The 19,056-nt window shown below is 36.1% G+C and overlaps 1 long non-coding RNA gene across 1 annotated transcript; it reads right to left on the reverse strand.

The window, feature by feature from the left end:
• Positions 1-4,182: 4,182 nt before the first annotated feature.
• LOC146885451 (uncharacterized) lies at positions 4,183-5,112 on the reverse strand. Its single transcript, XR_014995814.1, has 3 exons — positions 5,045-5,112; positions 4,877-4,956; positions 4,183-4,299 (listed from the first exon to the last, which is right to left on the reverse strand). It is a non-coding gene; the product is annotated as an uncharacterized LOC146885451 (long non-coding RNA).
• Between the last annotated feature and the right edge of the window lie 13,944 nt (positions 5,113-19,056).

Consider the following 19,056-nt stretch of genomic DNA (forward strand, 5'->3'; position numbering starts at 1 on the left):
ACCCAACTACCCCCTGCCATATGTTGTGTTCTTGTGCAAAGTCTTTGAACATTATAAGGTTGATTTCTTTGGAGAAGCTTCTTATACTCGGAATCATACCAGTCTGATTGGTGCAAATGCTCTTCGTCACATGGGAATGGCGTTTCGGGGCAATATCTGGTGCTTCAAGGATGAACCTGATGCAAAACCAGCTGATAATGCCGAACCCTCTTCCGCTGCCTCCCAAACTCTATATAAGCAAGAAATGTTGCGCATGGTCACTACGCTTCTCGATCATCATCACACCTGGATGTCCAAGCTGGATTCTATTGAGCATCAACTCTCCTCTATTCAAGTACAACTTGCCTTGGTCAATACTGGTCATGACCCTTCCAATCCAGAAGCTATTGTGGACTCTGTAGAAGGAAGTGAGAGCGAGCAGTTTGAAGATGCCACTAATGATGAATAAATCCATCTGCTCCCTAAACACACCCGCTTTTGTCTAACCACCCTTTAGGCTAACATTTCGTGCCTTTTAGAATTAGACTTCCTTTAGCCTTTAGTGAGGAGGTGTGTGTTCATTTTGGTTATCCTCACATAGTTCCTTTAGATAGGGTATCCTTCCTTTTGGTCTGTACTGAATATGCATTTTGTTTAGCTCTTTTACTGTGAATACTTGTTGAATGATTATGCTATTCACCCTATGCTATTGATTTTCATATGCTATCACTTTTTATGCCAATTTGTTGTGTTCTGCTGTCTTGACCACACCCTTGTTTTTTTTGCTAATGTCCAAAGGGGGAGAAAGCTATTTTTTTTCTGTATTGCAGCACACATAATGCTGCTATGTTACAGGACATATTTTGTCCATCATAAAAAAGGGGGAGATTGTTGAAAGAGGGAGCTACTTTAACTCATATGAAGATGATTTTGATGATGTCCAAGTCCACACATCATGTGAATTACTAGTTTAGAATTAGTCCTATTTTGTTAGATTGTGCATTAGGGTGATAGAGCAAAAATATCATATGTAAAACAAGCTTGCATTAAGTTGTATTAACCTTCAAACTCTTGCATGTGCATTCATAAATCGATTAGCTACTTAACTAATAAATTAGCTGAGGATACTGCACTAAGGCAGTGAAAACACACTCACGATAATCTATTAGGTAAATTTCTAATCCATTAATGACTGTAGAGAACTCTGTATAAAACTAGTTTCTGAAATTAGTTTTAAGGGTGAGAAAAATTACAGAGTTCCTGAGAAACATTATGAGAAACTGCCCTATGAGATTTACAAAGTTCCTAAACATTCTTGAGAGATCATTGAAGTAAAGATTCAAGAAGATTGATGGTGGATTCAAGCTTGATGGTTCAAGCTTGGATCTAGGAGTCAATTGACAAATATGCATAACTACTAGGTGTATTCGTTTCTTAATTCTTTCTTATTGTATTTCTGCTCCTTGTTGATTCATTGTGTAAAGTGAAGGTCTAAGTGCTATTGTGTGGATGCATTGCTCCTAGGGGGAGTTCTTGATTTGTAAATCAAGCTCCTTAGTCTTTAGGGTCTTGAATTATATAGATGCTGCTGTAATTCTTGGATCTCTATTGAATTAGTGGAATCCTCCTAAGTGAGTTTACTTAGGAGAAGACTGGACGTATATTCATCTTGAATCGAACTAGTATAAACTGTTATGTTCTTGGTTTCTCTCTTCTTTTACATCTTTCTTGATTGCTGTACACAGTCCATTAACACAGAATTGTAAAATTGGTTAATTGGGTCATAAGGGTTAAAGAAACTTTCAAGATTCAATTTAACTAAGTGAAAGACTCAATAACTAATTCAGATCTCCTTCTTGGTTAAGATATTTTAGACATATCTGATATAACAAGGACTTCTCAGGGATGTCTGAATGTATACTGTTAGTTGACGTCACATCCAATATTAAAGGAAGTGGTTATTGATTGGCCCACGAAGGGTCCAACTTTTGCAGCAAGTATATTGGGTCAATTGTAGTGCAACAAGGTCATATCCATAAGGAGGAAGTGATAACTAGATCAACAGTCTATAGTTTGAGGTGATGCTGATTATGACGTTAAGATTAAACTTAGCCTCTTAACTTCAACTGTATTGTCCTATAATTATATATATATATATATATATATATATATATGCTATTTTCTTTATCTTATTGTTCATGGAAGTACGCTCAGTGTAGAACTAACCACATCTTTATGTGTTAGAACTTAAGGGTGTAAGGGGCAGGATTTCCCAATTGAGGTGGAGGAACCCTTGCTTTGAGAACAATAATTTTTACACTAACTAAGCCCGCATATCCATGTCTGGTATATGCCAAGGGTCAGGATACTTGATTGGATCTAAACACTAGACCAGATGTCTCTGCATCTAATGCCGATGAGGTGCGATAATTGGCCAAATCACCATGAAGTGAAATACCAACCAAGTAACGAACATGTATGATGAAGGCTTGATCCCTACCAAGGATGATGGCCCATGGCACATGCTTAGAAGAAACACTACTACAAATATTAACTATAATAACAATTAAAAAATGTTGCTAAAACCTAAAAAAATGTTACCATTTGCAAAGGTAACATTTATACACATGTTATCTATACTGTATGTTACCAAAAGGTTTTAGCAACATTTTTAAGTATTATTGGTATCATTTTTAAAAATGTTACCAATTAGCATTTTTACTAACATTTAAAAAATGTTGCAAATTTAACTTTTTAGTAACATTTGAAAAATGTTACCTATACATTTTCTAACATTTAAAGAAAATGTTACCTTTATATTTTCTAATAAATGTTATCAATTATCTTATTTTGTAAGAATTAAGAAATGTTGTGAATTGTCTTTATGTAAAATTTTAAAATTGTTACTAATTTATCTATCTAAAAATTGCAATAATACACTTTTTGGTAAAATTGAAAAATTCCTAGGACATGATTTAGGTAAAAATTAATTCTATTGTCCCATAAAATGCTACAAACAATTCTAGAATTGTCCCATAAAATGCTACAAACAATTCTATTGTCCCATAATTGTCCCATAAAATGCTACAAACAATTCTATTGTCCCATAAAATGCTACAAACAAATACCTAATTGCATTCCATAAAATGCTTTTGTTGGCATCTTCTTATGGAAAACCTGATATAAATACAGTGGTTAAATCAGATCTCTGATTACAAGTATTTATCAAGTAATTACGAATTATATACTCCAAGGACAAGTGGGAGTAAAGAACTACTAACCTTGTGCTAGGGGTGAGATTTTGTCTGAGGAAACTTAAATTCAGTGTAATTTGGATTCATGGACTTTATTTCTTTTATGGTTGGTGTTCCCAAGATCTGCAATACACATATTTACACTCAGATTAAGAACCAAAACCAATAGATGCAACACTCAAGACAAAAACATATATTCAAGCAAACATGATAAAGAACATGAGAACTTTTACCTTAATGATCTCAACCAACTGATCAACCCCACTTTCTCTAGGAAACATTGGCTGCAAAGCAAAACACAATCACATGTAAGCATCACTTTGAGAACGTGTCATTTATTCAATACTAGTGCTTGTTGGGATCAAGTTATTGTTGCACTAGAAAAACATTGGACAACTGGTATTAAGTTCATTATATGCTACTTCTTGCGGTATTTGAGTACCAAAAGACAAAACAAGAGAACATTTTCGGATAAACAAGTATCCATCAAAATACAATATATTATTACAAGTAAATAACATATAGGATAGCTATATTTTAAAAACGTTTGCCCCATGAAAAATTTAAATGAGTTTAGCATGCAAACTTTTTATCAATTGATTCGATTAATGGTATTAAGCATGATACTTGTAATGATTTTATCTTGTACTTGCAAGAAATATATATATATATATATATATATATATATATATATATATAATACATAACAAACAAGAAATTTTAAAGAAAAAAAATTTCTTACCAATAAATTTTGGGGTTTGATGTCCCCATGACAGACTCCAATCACATGATGCAAATAATTTAAACCCCGACATATCTATAAGATTTTTAGCATGATCATTCAATAAAAGCACAAAGGTAATAAGGTTAAAGCAAATAACTGAATACTACAATCAAGGAAATTCATAACCAAAATTTAATGGAAAAGATCAATGAATAAATTCACAATTACCTAGTCAAACAGAGTTGCACATAAATGATAGACATATGTTGGTGCATTCGAATATAGTGCTTGGAAACTCTGTAGACCATTTCAGGCACATAATCCAAAACAAGGTTAAAGTACCTGTAGCACTCAAGCAATAAAATAAATTTAGATATTCAAAATTTGAGCTACACTATATCACTATTTCTTCACTTACCTAATCAATTATCTTAACATTCATAATTTATATTAGCTACATTTTGTCTGTATGCATTAAACCTAGCTAGGTTGTGAGGTAATATCAATCTTTAGGCACAAAAAATGGGGAGAATTATATACAAACATGCCCCGGAAGAGAAATAGAGTAAAATACAATAACAGAGATGAAAATGTTTTGTTAACTAAGCATGATATCATGGAAGGATGAAAGAGTTGTTTCTACAGTTCATTCAATGATGAATATACAAGAATAATGGACTTTAAGGATTTTTAACACTAGAAAGGATAACCAAAATTAAACCTACCACAATATCAGAGAACTTTGGGTAAGGGACGTGGTAAAGAAGATGAAAAGTAAATTTGCTAGATCATATACCTATCGAACAATTAAAGGATGGAAAGTAAGATGTTGCATAAAAAAATTCCTTTACTAGTAATAAGGATTCTATACAATATTAGAAGAGATTTTGAGGAATCCATGCAATGATGAAGATAAGACCTGGGGCAACGTTTGGCATAGCAGTTCCCATTGTTGTTGAAGTTAGATCGAGTCCTTTGAGGAATAAATCCTGGAACAGTCTGCATAACAATGCCAATGTAAGGAAAAACAAATATATTTCATCTCAAATTTTAGAAATCGAAAGGAAATTAAATTACATTTGCTTACCCTCCGAACGATAGACACAATAGTTGTTTAATCAACTTGAAATCACAATTCTTCAGCCACTTACTCCTGCAATAGATGTAACATCCAAACTGAATATATCACTAGTACAAATTTTGCTTTTTATCTCGCCTTATATGCCTCGGTTGGTCAGGAACCGAAGCATATAATGACGCGGTGGCATTTTTGTAATTTCAGACAACTTTTATGCCTCGGTTCAGCGAAAACCCGAAGCAAAAGAGGGTTATATGCTTCGGTTCAAAAAAACCGGTGCCAAAAGAGGGTTATATGCCTCGGTTCCAAAGACCCGAAGCCAAAAATGTGGCTGGATATTTCAAAAATGCCACTAACCATTACGTCTTTGGCCTCGGGTGTCATTGAACCGGGGCCAAATAGGGCTATATGCCTCGGTTATTAATTGAACCGAGGCCATATAGTTTAATTAGGGTTCAAAATCCGCGAACCCCCTTTTCTTCCCCGCGGTGCATTTCTCCTCTCTCTCTCTTTCTCTCTACAACCTGCTGCTCCAGCCACCCACCACCACCATGCGAAGCTCTGCAACCACGATGTGCTGCCACTGCGCTGCTCCGGCCACCGTCTCCGCAAGCCGTCGGTGGAAACTTTTCTCCTGCAATGTCGCCGCAACTCCTTCGCCTTCGTGGTCGCGCCTCGAGCGCCATGAATGGGGGGACGTCTTCGACGTCCTCAAGCGCCCCCGCCTCGTTCGCGGCCACGGCAACCAGATCCACCATCCTTGTCCTCCGACTCGACCTCGACAAGCTCGAGTGGGACGAGGCAACGCGTATGCTGCTGGAGATGTTCCGCGCCTTCCGTGAATCGACAAAGTTCAAAGTCTTTGGAGGCGGTGACAGGGTTTGCTTCTCCGCCAAAAGGATCGGGAAGCTCGCGCTCTGGGACCGGTGTGCCGCCGAAGGGGAGCACGCAGTAGCAGTGAGGTGGGTGGAGGAAGAAACGAAAATGGGGCGCGAGGGGAAGTGCTTTGCAGAGGTAGAAGTAGAAGTAGAAGGAGAAGGAGATGAAAAGTAAATGGGTGGCAGTGTAACCTGAATTTTCTGTCCTCTCCGACATCGTATTTCCTTTCTGCAAATTCCTCTTGCTCTGTTAGTGGGAAACCAAACAGTTTCGGTGCTAAAAATTGAACAGTGGCGGTGGATCGATAACCTTGCCGGGAATGGCGACGGGGTATATGGCCTCGGTTCTTACCATAACCGAGGCCAAAGGCTCTGCGAAATTTTTAATTAAAAAAAATATTGTTGAACCTATGGCTCCGGTCCCTCTACAACCGAGGTAGAAAGGTGTTTTTACGGCCTCGGGTGATAATATGCCTCGGTTCTAAAACCGAGGCAGAATGACAAAAATAACCGGGGCCAAAAGCCCTTATTACACTGGTGTATGAAGCAGAAAAGCAGAAGCGTTTTTATGATTTATTTAGAAGTGGAAGTAGAGAGAAATAACCTTTCAAAGAAAAATGAAACAGGGAACAAAATAAGGAATGTAGCCAAAGAAGTCAAAAAGATAGTTTCTAGTCTTTGGCCGGTCAATTTCGTCATCCACATATCTCTCTTTTTCTCTCTGCAGACTTCTTAACCTTTTTTTAGTCCTCTTGCCTTTTCCTTCACCTAAATTTCTTTCTTTGTTCAATTTTTCCTTAATGTGTTTTACAATTTGCTACTACTTCTGTTGTCATCATCACCTTCTACTCTCTACAAATATTCAACTATTATGAACTTCTCTCAGAACAATAGATATATTAAGAAAAACAAAGTCAGGTTATTGAGTACTGAGATTATATCTTCCTTTTTTTTCAATATGGTAGTTGATTGCATAGAGGATTCTATCGGTGAGCACTCCATTCATAGTAGCAGTCCCAAAGATCTTGCAGAGTGAAGTATTCAACCTTCTCCTTGCCAAGAGGTTGCCACAGTTGATTTAGATCATTAAAGCAACTCTGCAAATTACATGATAAAAGCAAAGAAACTTAAGATACCAATCACCTTGTTTGATGTTATATCCCATCAACTAGATTGCAAACATACAGAACAAAGATGCAGGGGTGTGTAGATTGTTGGATCATAAAAAGAAACCCTCAGAATATCCATACAAATTAAGCTAATATGGATGACGAAATTTAGCATTATATATTGAGTTACTATAAGAAAAAACATGTCAGAGTTGAACTCATTTTGAATCATAAATTGTGTGTTTGCAATCAACACAACTTAAAACTCGAATTCAACTTCAATTTCATTGTTTAAAAGCAAGTATAAAATTAAAATAAAATTATCTCTGAATCCTTCACTCGTATTGTATTTTTATTAAGTTTTATACATAATTAGTTATTATTTTGGCTTTTAACGTGAAATTAGAATTAATTATGAAATATTTAGTCTAACCTAAACATAGACACAAGAAGAAAAAGAAAAGAAGCGAGAAAGAATGTTTAGGAAAAAATAGTAAAATAGGAAAGTACAGACTCCATATATAAACAAACACACAGAATGAAATACAATCAGTGTGGGTTCCAAAAAGCACAAAAAAAAAAGCATTATTCATATCAACAGATATATCTCACCTTCATTGCCTTCAACAATTTGCCCTAATAATCAGTAATTTGTTAGTAATAAAGAGATATATTGAAATTAAAAGGAAGAAATCTGAGAGAAATTTGGGAAGAAGCATTATGTCTTTCAAAACTAAGAAAGATGTATCGGAAGAAGATTTTTACGCAGAATAATGTTACCTAAAGATGACAATGGCGACAATACGAAGTGAATGACACTAGTGCAGGAAAGGGAAATGACAGCGGTTATTTTCACCTTTTGGCATCGGGTGCGCACCCGAGGCATATACTAACGAGGTAAAAAGGTAGTACTTTATACCTCGGTTACAAACCCGGGGCATATTTAATAGTTACTGCCTCGGTTTCTACCTAACCGAGGCCTAATGTGTATCAGAAATTCAAAAAAAAATAAAAATTGAGTGCACAGTGGAGGCGCGTCTGTCTAGTTCGTGGCTGCACAGTGGAGAAGTTTCGCATTCCTTGAGCGCGTCTCCTTCATAAGGTTCGCGACGGCAACCTAGGCGCGACGACAACCTAGGCGCGACGCCAGAACTTCTTCCTCGTTGCGATGACTTTGGTGGCTTGCTTCGTCCAGACCTTACGGTGGTGTCTCTCTGTTGCCATGGTGTTTGGATCTAGCCTTCGCAAGTGCAGCTCGCAGTGGTGGTTTGCTCACGAGAGTGCGTTGATGGTTTCATGATGGCCTCCATTGGGATTGGTGGTTTGGCTGTTATTGCTTGCAGATCTGCAAGCTGGGTGGCTCACGAAAGACTTGTGGTGCCGCGGTGGTTTCGAGGTATCGCGTGGTGTCTAGTGGTGTGGGTTTCAACAACATACCAAAAAAACGCAAAAAAAGTGATAGAGCTAAATCAAAAACGAAACAAAAACGTAAAAATGAACCGTACAAAGGGGCGAGATTCACACCGGAAATGGAGGACCAACAAGAACGACCAATTTGATGGCCAACTAGTGCTGTGGAGGGCAAAAATCAGTGGTGGCGCGACCTGAGAATCTTTGAACCAGTGGCTGCATTTTTTTTTTGCGAATGGAGAAGACGCAGGAACAGTGCTGCGATTTGGGGTTTTTTAACCTAATAAGCTATACTGCCTCGGTTGATTCGAAACCGAGGCATAAACGTGAATAGGCCTCGGTTCAAAGCATAACAGAGGCATATTCTCACGCAAAATAACAAAAAAAAAAACACGTTGATAAATTCTGCCAATTATAGGCCTCGGGTGAAAAGGCCCGCTGCAGTAACACTTATATGCCTCGGTTCATTGGGACCCGAGGCATAAAATTGCCTCATTATTTTTTAATTTTAAAAAAGCGGGAATGTTTTGAATTTTTCACACCATTACTGCCTCAGTTGGAAATATAACCGAGGCATAAACGTTCATAGGCCTCAGTTGTTTGGTAACCGAGGCATAAAAGTTGTTTTAAATCACAAAAATGCCACCGTGTCTCTATCTACCTCGTTTGTGAGAGAACCGAGGCATATAAGACGCCGTCTAAACGCGAATTTGCACCAGTGTGACGTTCAAACAATTCTGAAAAAATATTCAATGGCGACAGAAGGAAGGCACCTCGCAGGACTTGAAGAAAAAGCAAAACCCTGAATTGTAGAGTTTGAAGAGAGAAAACATATTGGAGAGTTTGAGGATAACAGGGTTTGGGTTGGAACGTTGGGTTAAAGACCCTAAAATTCTGAAAACATGTTTAATGTTTGTTGTTAAAACAGATAACATATTGTTAATTTAAATTTATTTGTAAATAAATTAAATATTACTTTAAACATATTTTTAAATAAATTAAAATATTATGTTAAATATAAATTTTAAACTAATAGTAATTATTTTAATGTTATAATAAAATTAATTAATTACAGATTTATTATTTTAATTTTAAAAATTTACAATTAAGATAAAAAATGAAAATTTATTTATCTATAGTAACATTTATTTAAAAATGTTACAATATCATGGTTAACATTATTTATGGTAACATTTTTCATTATTTATGGTAACATTTTCAAAAAATATCACTATAATTATTCATAAGGTAACATTTACAATAAATGTAACAAAAAAAATGTTACTAAATCTAATAAATCCTGTAGTGAAAGGGAGTTCCTTGATCCCTTCCTTTGCTTTTATTTTTCCTTAGTTTGAATTTAATTAAGTTGCCTTGTTGACTATTTTTAAGCATTCTCTGAAGATTCAACTCATTTCCAAGCCAAAATTAGTGTTGTGTAATCAATGTCACTCAATCATTCATCACAATTGAACGGTGAAAATGGAAGGAAAGCATGAAACCAATACAGTAAAACATCATTACAACAATTGTATTTAGTGACAACGAAACAAATCTACACAAAAAAACTTCAAGAATGGTTCAAAATGTAGTAAAATGGTGCGAAAACGGTGAAGAAAAAGAAGAAATATGTGGTTATGTGGTGGTGATTGAGTGGTTCGCGAGCGAGATGAGTGGTGGATGTGTGGTTCGAATAAGTTTTATGTCTTGAATGAGCTTTGTTGGCGCCAATATGAATCAACCCAACACCTTAAAACTGGCTATTACAAGTCATGGCACTTGCCAAAGTTCCTTTTACACACTAACTAACTTCTCACTAAAGTAACCAACTAACTTGTCTTCACTTATCACTTAGTCATGGATGGTAGCTCGCAGATACTTGCTCCAATCGGTGGAAAACCTGAGCAATCCCACGTGAAACCTCCAAGCATGCCGATCTACGTAGCGGAAGACTAAAATTAGCAGTACTAGCGGAAGAACACATACATGGTCCAAGTTCCTTCAATGGACTCGGAAACTCCCACGAATCTCGACCCTAGGTGAAACCCTAGTCGAAGGTGAACTTTGAGGTGAGGGAAAAAATAATCAAAGTGCGAAACTCTCATATAATTCAAAGCTAAATGATACAATAGGTTGGCCTAACTTTTATAAACAAAGAAAGGTAGCCGAAAAAAATAAACCCTAATAGAAGGTCAAAACGCATTAAGGGGAAAATGAACCCTAACTATGGAACATGTGAGGGTGAAGGAAACCCTAGCTAAGGGTGGAATGTGTGAGGGAAAAAAAGAGCCCTAAATCTAGATTAAGAATGCTCTTGTCAAGGAACCCTAGCTAAGACACGTTTCAGGAGAAATAGAAGGGTTTGATTCGTGGATGATGCAGAAATAAAGGCTGGCTTCATTTATGCGTGGGTGTAAAGTTGGGCTGATGGAATATGCACATTGCAGCCTAAATGCTGACGCAGAAGACAACTAATAATGAAACCTTTGCCCACTCACTCATCAATGCTGGAGTTGTTTGAACTCGTGGAGAAGGCAGGAGACCTTGGCCTGATACACGGCCCAAACAAATCACAAAGCAAAAAGAAGAAAATAATTAAAAGGTTTGGCCTAAAATACAAGCCCTCAAATATTCTAATTACACCACACAAGAATACTAAACCTATAAATTTATTTATATTTAAAAACAAGGAATGATAAATGGCCTAGCCAATGGCCTATGCTGAAAGTCTCTTTGGGTGATTGTCATCATTTAGGTAGCAGTTTTTCAGGTGCAGCCAACCCTTAGAATAGGTTATAACAATTGGTGATTATGGTGGTTCAGTTCCTACAACCTTCACAACAGGTTATGCAACCAACCACCTTCTTGACAACTCATGTTGCTTCTAATTCTAAGCCTCACATGTGCATTCAAATGGAGCTTGTGATCCAATTCAATCTTCATCTCAGTAGCAACTTCATCCACTCAACACTATTTTAGCAACTCCACATTTGATCCTTGTTTGCATTCACAACTAAAGAAGCAAATCAAAACTCCCAAACTCATGCTATGATACAACTAAAACCACATAAACTAACTAATAATGTGAAAATGAGATTTAAGAGTTACATGCATCTTTTGACAACTTTTCAGCTCTCTCAAGGTCATCACAAGTGTATTTTAATATCGTAAAGCTTTACCCACAAGTGCCATGCCATTTGGAATTGAAAACCAAAAATTCAACTTTGGGTCAAACTTTTGTTAACACTTGCATCAAAAAGTCAACTCTGCCCTTTATGAACAAATTTGCTAGATTAGATTTCTCTCATTGCTTCCCCTAGATAATTGCAACCTTCCTTGATCTTTGTTTCTGCATCAAAATCAAAAACCTCAAATTTGGATGTTAATCACACTAAATTCTACTTAAAAGCTCCTAAAACTAGACTACAACTAGAACAACTCTACTTATAAGCCTATGTATTCAAACTAAGACTAAACTAATATGCTCCTATCTCATTGCTAAACTAGACCATAATAGGAATACTTCTATTTAGCATCTTAATCTATCCAAAACAATTGAATTAGCTAAGGAAAAACTCTAGAGATAAGAGACTTATCACATCCCCACACTTAAGACCATTGCATTCATGGGTGATGTAAGGAAAAACTACTAACCACTTTTAAAAATCTACAAATCAAGCTTCAAAAATTTGCACCAAAACTCTCTAGAAATCATATCTTATCCTGCACATGTTAGCAAAACAATCCAGATGAGAATGCAAAACATTCCATTATAAAAAACAACTCCAAACAAATTTGCAAGTAGTGAACAATCAAAATTTTAGTGGCAAAAACAGTTTCAACCTCACAGGACATGTTTTCACTCTACACTCAAGTGTATGGGCTCATCTTTGCTCTCACAATCCAATCCAATGAACATCCATATGGCTTTGCAAAGTTCCTAACCAATACCAATCACATCAATGCAATTTGAAAGGAAAGCAAGGCTTGAATATAGAAATGTGAAGGGAATAAAGGTGGAGAATGATGAGTTCAGGTGCATATATGATTTAGCATACACACTATTTTTTGGCACTTTAACTCAAAGTTCCTTGCTTTGTTCCACACTTTTTCTTTTCTTTTTCCAACTCTGTTCTAGAAGTGTTCCCTTTTTTTTCATTTGGTTCCAGGTTTTGATTGCTATTCCAGTTTTGCATTGATGTTCTAGTCACACTTTTTCTCATATTTTGCACCTTCAAATATCACACATCGCCACACTTGAACTCATCACCATCCTACAACTCAACCCAATTCCCTTCACACCCTTGAATTAGGGTGAAATCTTGGTTTTTTAAGGCAATAAGGTTGTTGTCAGCATTTGTTTCACCAAAAAAAGGTCAAATATGGCTTAAAATGCATCTGTAATGGTGATTTTTTAGGGCAAACTATATTTGGCAATTGGCGGCATAAAAAATGGCCTAAATCATATCAACAAATCACATTCCATGACTAATTATGCAAAGGAACAAAGCAAAGCAAAGGATGCCACTTTCATGAATGAATGCACACACAAGAATGCAACTTTTATGCTCAATTCTCTTTGTGGTCAAAATTTTCTAAAACTATTCATGCCACACATTTTTCAAGTAAAAACAAACTTGAATCAAGGATTTAGAGTAAAAGAAATGATTGAAATTCTCATTCACCCTAAGTAGACCTTCTACAAACACATGCAAATAAAAGTTAGGCTAAAAAAGAGAGCAAAATGCAAATATGTGAAACTCAGAACTGAACAAACTTGAAACCCTACTCAACAAACTTGAAATGACTAAACAAAGCTAAGGAATAACTCAGAACTGAAGTTCTACTTAAAACTCAAAATTTCACTACCTAAAACCTCTAAAACTACCCTAAAACTATGCAAAAACTAAGGTCAGGCTAAAACATGCGTAAAGCTGGAATGAGACTACCTAGACAAGGTTGAAATGACTTAAGAAAACTTGTTCCATACTAAGAAACTATCTCCTAAAAGGCTTGCCAAAAATCAATACCTAAAACTAAGATTAGTCTACCAAACTAACCCAAATACATATGCAAGTACTAAACTAGCCTATGGAACTGTAATCTAACTATCCTAACAAGTTTCTAACAACAAAGTATGACTCAAAAATAGCTAAAACTACTAAAATTAGGTACAACTAAAAACCTAGCTACCTAGGACCTAAAATTAGCCCTTTACTAGGCTAAAACTGTAGAATTTGAAAACTAATTTAAACTATTGCATAAAACTATTATAAAACTATTTGAACAACTTCTAATTAAAAAAAAAGAAATGTAAGAAGCAAGTCCCAACTCAAAATTAACAAGAGAATTAAAATATGCCTAATGTAACTTAAGAAAATGAATTAAAGATGGTTAAAACGAGTTAATTGCTTCTAGAAATGAGTTAATTACTTTATTCACCACATTCAAATTTGGACACCTCCAATTGTTCTTTATTTTGTTGAAACAAAAGCAACTGAAATCGAAACAACTACAACCGAAGTATTTATTACAATTTTGTAAAGACACAAAAGCAACAAAAATCATGGTATGAATAATGGCCCAAAAGATTCTTGATGTAGGATCATCTTGGATTTGGGGAAAATTGAGGCTCTAACGAATTGAGTATGAACCTAGAACGAAGTGGAGTAAAAATGGAGGACATTGATTTTTGGAGTTTTCGAAATGCGAGAAAATCAAGCCACTTAGAGAGGTTCCAAGATAAGTGAGTAAGATCTGTCACTTTGAATCGGAGATTCAAAGATAAGGACCAATGGTTCTATAAGGTTCAAAGCTAATCCAAGATCTCTTTGAAGGTCATGGACATGATTCCATCATCTACTCTGAAATCCCTGTGACGGTCTCGAACCACGCCTCCATCATTGCCTCCATCATTGCCTCCGGGATGGAGAAAATTCGACCTCGACTTTTAGCATTTTATTACCTACAAACAAACACACAAACATAAGTGTTGAAAGCCCGCAAAACCAGAATAGTATAAGGAAAGAAATAAAATGCTATCTAAAATGAGATTGGAATCTTGGGAAAGGCCAATCTCTTATTATTAATGTGCTTGGAGATTGTCCTCTAGGGTCAAAGACCAACCTATAAGACACATAAAAGAGTTTCAACACAATTGTTGTATTCACAAGAATTGTAATCCCCCTTTAAGGATTTCATCTCAACCATGCATGTCAGGGGTGTGAGGAGAGACTCATTCACTTGTTTCACCCTTTGTTCTTCTCCTTCCTTCTCTCACCGCTCGTTCTCTTTTCTTTCTTTCTTTCTCTTGCAGTTGTGCATCCTCTCTTGCTCTTATCTCTACCTCTTCTCTTTCCCTTTGCTTTCTTTTTTCCTTCTCTTTTAATTCTCTCTTTTTTGTCTCTAAGCTCTTGCTCTTTTCTCTCTCTTTTAGCTCGTTCTCTCTTCTTCATGAGCTTTCATTTATTTTGTTCTCTTTCTCTCATCTCTGCCTCTTTTTTTCTTCTCTTTCCTTTTTTTTCCTTTTGCTCTCTCTTTAAGTCGTCCTATTGTCTTGCTTTTTTCCACATTTTCGTTAGTGCTCTTTCCGCATTTTCTCTCTCCCTTTGTGCTTGTTGCTCTCGTTTGACTTCGAGCTTTTGCCTAACACTCCTCCTCACCTCTTTCAAGTATACAATCTAATCCTTGAGTTCTTGTAGAGTCACGTACTTTGCATTCCAATTAGGACATTGATAATTTTTGTGTCCATAACCTTCACATTTGGTGCTCCTAATAACACTTGTTTTGTATCTTGGCATGACCTTCTAAGATCCCCAAGTTTGTTATTCAACCTGATAATGCTGGACACAATGAAGTTGGTATCCTCCATTAAGGTCGAACGTGTATGGAACATTGTAGAGTGCTCAAAATTTATAATTCCTGTGATGAAAGAGAGGAAACAAGAACTAACACAAAACACAATAAGTGGTTCGCAAAAGTAATGGATATAAAATATGTCAAATGGACCTCACCACTTGTTACGTGTTTACACTCAATTCCACTTGTGTTTCACTCTCAAAGTGTAGTCACTCGCTCTCAAGTTCCTATTCAGTTCTTCAAATCAACCCATCAAGAATTCAACTTCAAGTGAAAGATGTAATGCATCTAAGCTCAACTTAGGAGGCCAATGGAAGAAAAACTCTAAGACAAAAGTAAATTTGAAGACAAGTGCTTCACACAGGCGAAAGAATCTTCACTGGATCTCTAGGTATGGAAAACCTCACACAACACTTAATTCCACCAAGAGCTTTCAAGCAAGGCAAAACACTCCCAACATGCAGCACGTGAGAATTACATATTGCTATCAAAATACACACCATCACATCAAGCATGGGTAATAAAGTTCTATAAAAAACCCATCAACTTATTAACCAATACATTCAAGAACGAACTCAATGAGTGGCATTCATTCAAACACAGGCATAACATCATACACAAGTAATTATCCTCAAACCACCACTTAAACTCCATAGCCATACAACCCATGAAAACCAAATAACGCTAATATACAAACAAACATCAATTTATATGCATATGTGTCCCCTTACAAAGCATATAAACATGTGATATAACTAAATCAAGAAGACAACAAACATGCACCACCAACTCATACGAGACTTCTCGCATGCACTATCACGTTGCTAAAATGCCAAAGTTGCACCCAAAGAACCTCATGTGAATAATACAAAAACCATTGGATGATGCTGCCACCCATTTACGTGATCCACAAACAATGCCCACGCATCCCAACCCAAAATAAAATAAGGAAAACATAAACCAAACCTTTCAAAAAGCACCAATGTCCCAACAAAACATTAAAGAATGGTCTTAAACCTTAAGAAAGATACATTATGAAATCATGTGTAGTCTGCACCCTAAAATCATAAAGAAGAAAAACCTATCTATATGTGACCATGGTCTTCCATAAGCACCTAACTAAGAGTTGTAACTAGCAAGAAAGAAAAAGAAATATGCTTCTCAAAGAAGCTTAGAAATAAATAGCACTACCATGCATGTTATGAGTTTCCAAAGAATAAAACTAACTAAAACCCTAACACCACCGAGCAACACCATCAAACCCCACCAACGAATCACTCCAACCCGTGACATAAAGAACCAAATAAAATAAGAAAGGAAAGATAAGAGTGGTTGCACCAAAACTTTGTGATTTAACAATCAACAATTCAAACATGCACGTGAACTAACCAAAAGCTATTTTAAAGAACCAAGTAGCACAAGAAAGGAGACCAAAGGAATTGTGTAAAGCTGCACTCAAACTAAGAAAAAAAAGAAACAAACAAGGGTGCCATAATCATGATATAGTCACTAACTACAAGCCTGAAGGAAGAAAAAGATCATGTCCATGGTGAAGGAAAGAAAACGTAAATATACCGCATATGAGGGAACCTTTTTGTGCATGCTATGGATTTCAAAACAAACAACATAGCTACAAACATGCACAAATATAAAGAGAAAAAAATGACAAGGTAAAGCTTAAAACACAAACAAAATTTAACATCAAGCTTCAAACGAAAAAGAAAAAGAAGGAAAATCAGCTTCAAAAATAGTAGCATGAACCTCACCCATACATTTTAATATACCCTTTAAAGTCTCATCAACCAAATACAAAAGGTAAAAGAAGGAAACAATGTCAACTTCCCCTACCTGGATTGCTTCTTTCACTCTGTGTTTCTCCCTCCCGTAGCCTCAAACTCTCATTCTCTAATTTTGGTTTCTGTCCCGTTTTTTCCAAAACCCTAACCCTTTTAATGTGAATACGTAACATGGCCCTCACTATCTCTTTCGTAATCTTTTCTATTAAAATCCTACTAGCTAACTCTAAAATCTTTATCTATAAATTATATTGCTGCAACGATTTTTTTCTAAACCAAATAATTTGATTATTGCATCAGAAATTATACAAAAAATTAAAATAACCTGTACTTTCGTGATCCATAGAATTGGAGAGCAAATTACAAAACTACATGGGCCCTACCATTAAAGAAGAAAGAGAAAAATCCATATACTTAAGAAATAAAACCAACAATATTATCCCTACCAGGTTCAAGCCCACGTACCTCCACACCTCAAATACATTCTCCAACCAACAAGCCAATTACTTGCTCATTATTTCATGTGCACTTATAATTTTATAAACACACGTTTTCAACAAATCATAATTAGATTAAATACTTAAATTAAATAAACAACATCATAATTCAATAATTAAATTTTCTTCCATTTTAAGCATCATTCACTTTATAATCTTACCCAAAAAAAATCCTAAGTCTTTCCCGCGTCTTACACTAGGGCTCTTCATGGTTAATTGCTTTAGGATGGGGAATCATGGGGCCACTAGATTAAGGGGGAGTGGAATGAAACACATGAATTATATCTAAGTTATGGTTTTTAATGTATATTGGAATAGAGAGAATTATGATGTGAGAAATATTGTTTTAGAGGTTGAGATAACAGTGGTGATGCATAATTTAGTTGCATTGGGATACCTTAGGGAATGTATGGTGGGATTCTAAGGGTGAAGTATGGATGGTTGAGGCTAGAAGTGTAGTAGGTTGATTCATTATGGGTAAGTATTGTAATTATGGTACTGAGATGGAAACTGTGCGTAAAGTACAATTTATTAAAAGGTGATGGTGTTCCTATGAGTGGGTTTTACTTCTGGAAAGGTTAAAGTGTGACAATGACTTATAATGAAAAAAGAGAGTTTATAAGCATATTGTCACCATTTAGGCAACGAAGTGGTAGATTTTAAAGTATGAACCACAGTAGATGGTATTATCAACCAACTTAGAGTGTAAGATGCGATTGGCATAATGGATCAATGGGTGGAAATGTTCTGCAAATACTCAAACAAGTACTATGTGAGTACTGATGTACCGCCTGGCGATGGGAATTGATCGCCAGATGATAGCTACACTTTCAGAGAGTCACTAGGCGTAGGGCGCCTGGCGGTGAAGGTGGTTCTGCTAGGTGATGAGTTCAAATTTTTTCCCTCATTTAATATTTAAATTTGGGGATTTAATTGAATTTTCTATGCTTAAAGATTGATTTAATTAGGATTTGCGATTATTGGATTTATTGAGTAAGTTTGGTAAAAGTGGCGTAAAAATTGATTTTAGTTGCATAAAATATTATTGGATATTCTAACGTTTGTTAATGCAGCTGGAATTTATTTTTGGTCAATTAATAGTGTGATTTTGAAATATTCAAAGTTACAAAATAAGTCCAAAATCAAGAAATTCTGGAAAAGAATAAATCAAGAGCTAAATGCACCCCCAGATTTTATTTGCACACTCCTCCTGCAAGTGGACCACAAAAACCTGTTCTGCACCCCCAGTTTTCACTAAGTTGCACCCCTCCTACCATTTAAACTCCACTCAACCAGATCATGCCATGTGGCAATCCTCAACTTTTAAAATTGACCAACCAGAACAAGTCACGTGGCAACAATCCTTGCACTAACAAGTTGTCCAATGGAAGGCTGCCACGTCATCATCTTCATCCCAAAACAGAAACCCTAATTTTCCTCAAACCCTAGCCGCCACCATGACCCTCCACGGCA

This window comes from Vigna unguiculata, chromosome 6 (assembly GCF_037176805.1).
Source record: "Vigna unguiculata cultivar grain cowpea cultivar isolate G323 ecotype 2 chromosome 6, ASM3717680v1, whole genome shotgun sequence".
Lineage (NCBI taxonomy): Eukaryota > Viridiplantae > Streptophyta > Magnoliopsida > Fabales > Fabaceae > Vigna > Vigna unguiculata.